General features: G+C 39.4%; 1 non-coding gene across 1 annotated transcript; it reads left to right on the top strand.

Moving 5' to 3' along the window:
- Window positions 1–515: 515 nt before the first annotated feature.
- On the top strand, window positions 516–621 carry LOC133781152 (small nucleolar RNA R71). Its single transcript, XR_009869946.1, has one exon. It is a non-coding gene; the product is annotated as a small nucleolar RNA R71 (small nucleolar RNA).
- Window positions 622–4,937: the final 4,316 nt, after the last annotated feature.

Here is a 4,937-nt window from a genome sequence, read left to right as displayed (position 1 = left end):
CCTTGAAACTGTGACTTTTAGCCTTGATTGTTTCTCCAAGACAAATTTGGGTGATTTCTCCAACTAGGATTGTAAGTGTTGAAGAATAGATTGTTGAAAGTCCTCTGAAAATTTTCCACTACTTGAACTTGAGCTTGGTTCATAGGAATATTATTATTAGGGTCACCTGAAGGACATTGGTAGAAAGAGTGTGGACCCCTAAAAATTTCACAACCTGTTGGCATCTGAATGGCATTCGCAGACAAAGTATTCTATTGTAACTATTTTGTCAAGGAAATGCTACCTGAGCAGTCAAGGCAGTGATGGCATCAACTTCATGAATTCCAACAACCTTTCTAACACCAGTTGACCTCTCATCAGACCATTGGTGATTATTAGTTTCCATGTTTTCTAACAATTCATGTGCTTCATTGGCATTCATACTCATGAATGCCCCACCAGCTGCAAAATCAATTATGGTACGAGTAGTACCACACAACCCATTATAAAAATAGTGGACCAGCATCCACTTCTCAATACCATGATGGGGAAATTTTCTCAACAACTCCTTAAAACTCTCCCACGCATCATAGAAAGACTCCCCCTCCATCTGATAAGATTATTAATCTCTCCCCTCAACTTTTCTGCCTTTGATGGAGGGAAGAACTTGGCCAGGAATATATGAGATAAATCATGCCAAGTTTTTATAGAGTTGGATTGAAGGGAGTTCAACCAAATTTTAGCTCTATCCCACAGTAAAAATGGGAATAGCCTCAACCTGATTGCATCGTCGCTCACCCCATTATACTTGAATGTTGCACATAGCTCTAGAAAATAAGATATGTGCATATGAGGATCTTCTGAGGGTAAGACACCAAATTGCACGGTGGACTATACCATTTGTAAGATTTCTGGATTAATCTTTAAGTTATTAGCCTCCATAGCCGGTGGTCTTATACATGTTTGCACTCCCGTAACAGTTGGGAGTACATAATCCGTAAGCTTCTCACAACGGGATTATGAGCTTGTCCTTGCACCACTTCTGGAACCCCTCCATTCAACCCATCATTGTTTTGAGGATTTTTCGTAACCACAATTGGACCAAAATCTCTCTTGTTTCTACGATTCTGCCTGCACGCTTTCGTAATCTCAGGATTTATAGAAACAAGGCTTTCTGATCCTCTTATGCTACGCATATAGCAGAATTCCTTGAAAAAAATGGTCAAGAATGCACGCAAAACAAGTTAGAAACAGTTCAAAGAACAACCAAAACAGTTCAAAGAACAACCAAATTAGAAAAAGAATTAATTACATTGATAATAATAATTTCAATTCCCCGGCAACAGCGCCAAAAACTTGTTGCGAAGTTTAATAGCTATGCAAGTGCACACAATCGCAATTTGTAATAGATATTGGTAAGACCAAGTATCGCCCCACAATGACTGAATTATCAATTACCAATCAATTAATTTTTTTTTTCTATTTGGTTAACAATATTTTTGGTTGAAAAAGTAAAGAACAAGAACATAAACTATTGTAAATTTCAAGAATAAAGAAAGATAAAGAAACACAAGAAATTAATTCAAGATTAAATAATTAGGAGTTTTAATCTCATCAACTATCCCTCCTATCCGTTACTAATGCATATTTTCTTTTCTCCTTCTCATCAAGCTGGCAATTTGTCAAAAGCAGTTTATAATCAAGTTACGAATTACAAACCTCGACCTAGATGAGAATTTTCAATATTCCTATGATAAAATCATCAACTAGGAAGCATTAACATTCACAATTTTAATATGCCACATAAACAATCACGATACTCTTGTTCTATGATGAAGCTTATGTCTAATCTATCAAAGCATAATTGTAATGTCCTAAAAATGCTAATAGGGTTTAGTGCCTTGATTACCATGCCGAGAGCATAATTGGATATATGTGTGATTGATTGATTTAATGTGTGACTATGTGGCATGCATGATTTATATGATAATATGAATATATTTATATGCATGTTTATAAGTATTAAATATGCATGTGGGCCCGTTCTTGTTTATAAGGGCATATCTGTAGTTTTGGCCCGTTAGAGCATAAATGTGATTATATTTGTTAAATGATTGAGACCACATTTTTATGTGGATATATTTGTAGTATATGGCTCGAGGGGATCATAGTGAGCAGATTAGTGGAATAGTCACACCAGGGTTTAATACCCGGCTCAGGATGAGCTTAGGGGTATTTTGGGAAGTTTAATGTATATTTGGGATTTATTGAGTAATGGGTAAGTATTTGGTAGTTAGTTGGGCATGACAGGATTAACTAAGAATTTTTAGGATGATTTGAGGAATTAGCGGAATTGGGGTAAATGACCATTTTTCCCTTAGGGGCAATAAAAGAGGCTAAGTTACTATGAAGGGTCTTTTGGTTAAGGATATACTTAAATGATTTTAGGAACTAACCAAAACTATCAGAATTTCTCAAACACTCACACTCTCTCTCTCTCTTGCATGTTCACTCTCTCTCCCACCTCTCTTGTGCTTTGAAGCTGAAGGAATTTTTGAAGGGAAAAGCTTGGTTTTAAGTTGGGTAATATGGGAAAATTAAGCTAGGAACAACCAAGAAATTGCCGAGGATTAAAGCTTCTAACTGAGGTAAGACTTCAGGTTCTAGGTTGTTGATTTTCTTGTTGGTTTTGATCATGTTGAGGGTTATTTGATGGGAGTTATGAATTTAGCATTTAGGGAGGATTGAATTAGTGTTATAGGCTATTTGTGTGTTGTTTATGAGATAATATTGGGAGTTCTAGACCTAGTTTTGGCTTGGGTACATATTTGTGGTCAAATTCTAGGGAAGTGAGCTAGGGAAAAATGTAGAAAACCCAGGGATTCTGGGTTCACGGGGGCAGATCGCGACCCATTTCATGGGCACTGAAGCCTGCGTGCCCCAAAAAGCCCAGGGGGCTTGCTGATTCGTGGGGGCGCCGCAGCTCTAGGGGTAAGTCGCGGCCCACCTCCCCTTGGGACAAGAGGCTAGCGTCTTTGACTTGGGGTGCGTTGCGACCCTTAGGGCCAAGTCGCGGCCTGCCTAGGCAGCCATAGCCAAGTTTGGTTTTTAGGCTCAGGGAGGCTCGGGGACTTAAACCTAAGCGCTCGGGACAAATTTTACTACCCATTTTAGTAGAATTTAAGGTCCTGGAGGCTAGTATTTGTTTCCAAAGCATTAAATTGGATTAGATTTTGATAGTTATCCATTGTCGCATGTGACTAGGGTTACTGTTAAGGCTCGCGATTGAGGATCGTGCTCGGGACTGCTTTACATCCTTCACTCGAGACTCTAGATAAGAAAATTGCACCCAAGTTGTGAATGGGACTGAGATTCCTTGTAAATGAACATATGTGTTCTGTAACTTGTATATCTCTTATGTGTGATGTGAAAGTACGACCTAAGGGAGTCGGGGCTAATGTTGAGCGTATTGAACGTACCTCGGCCTAAGCGAGTCGGGATCAGCTAAATAGCCAGAGGGCTCGGCGTAAGGGCATCGACCTCTATTTAACTGTATTAAGGTTGATTTATATGTTTGGATTAAACTATTATCGTTGCCTAGTTTAACACTTGTATTTTTTGTTAATTGAACTGGTTGATCTAAAGTTTACTATGTACATTCTGTTGTTATCTATGCATGTTGAATTTGGTTTTCTTGTTGAGCTTGGCTCATGGGTGCTACGTGGTGCAGAGAAAGGCAATGGAAAGCTGGACCAGCCATGAATTGGAGAGCTTTGGGGTGGAGTGTACATTGGCAGCTAGTCGACCGCCACGGCCGAGGAAATTACAAGGACTAGAGCTCAAACTTGTATTTTTCCATTTAGACGGGCTACTGTTGTGTTAACTTTTTAGGGTTGTATTTTCCATGTATACACTATTTTTGGGATCCCATGTATCAAACTCTTGTTTTTATGAAAGTTAACCATTTTACGATCAAAATCTGTTAACCCTAACCTGTCAGTTGACTTTAGAAACATGTTTATTTTCAAATGACTTGATTAGCAGGCCTGACACTATTTTAAACACAGAGTGTAATAGTTTTGGTTACCCAGGGTGTTACAACTTGGTATCAGAGCCATCTAGGTTTAAGTGTTCCTGAAGACTGGCTGGGCATGTACACTCCCCACTAATGACAAGCTCGACTCAGAGTTTGGTAACCATATATGTGATCATGTGTTTGGGTGTTTAAATGAAGTATAAATGTTTTATCTACAACATTATTAAGAAGCATGAAATATACTAATAGGGCCTGACCCTTGACTTCTTTGTGAATATGATAAGGCATGCTTATTAGCATTGTTATTGTATGTGAATAATTGTTTAAATGTTTGTTTGCATTGTGATTGTGTTTTGTTGGTTGAGTTTCAGCACTGGACCGTGGAATGAGTATATACCTGTTATCCTTTCCTGACCAGCCGAGACGTTGATTGAAGATAAACTTGGATAATTATGCGTCCAAGGTGATCAATTCGACTAGCCGGCACTGGGGTTGGGGCTAGAGATGATGAGCAGGACCAGAACCCTCTGCCAGTCCCAAAGAATTGGCATCAGTTGCTTATTGATATGATAGCTAGATTTTAGAGCCAGGAAGAAGAGATTCGCCTTCTGAGGTAGCAGGCTCCACCAGGGAGTGCTACACCTAACTTGCCACTTATTGTGGCACTAGCTGTGCGACCACCACTTTTTGGTGGGAGCCACCTATATGCTTAGAGAGGATGCTCGCATTTGGTGGGAGGTGGCATCCTAGACTCAAGGCGTTTTTACTCTAAGTTGGAATGAGTTCAGAGATTTGTTCAACCAGAAATATTACAACGTTGCCGTCAGGGCAGCAAAGGTGACTGAGTTCATTGGGTTAGTGCAAGGTAGTGTGACAGTTACTGAGTATGCCCTAAAATTTGACAGGCTAGCAAAGTCTGCAC

Source organism: Humulus lupulus, chromosome 5 (assembly GCF_963169125.1).
Source record: "Humulus lupulus chromosome 5, drHumLupu1.1, whole genome shotgun sequence".
NCBI lineage: Eukaryota > Viridiplantae > Streptophyta > Magnoliopsida > Rosales > Cannabaceae > Humulus > Humulus lupulus.
Note: the sequence above shows the minus strand (reverse complement) of the source record. Positions and strands in the feature narration are given on the sequence as shown.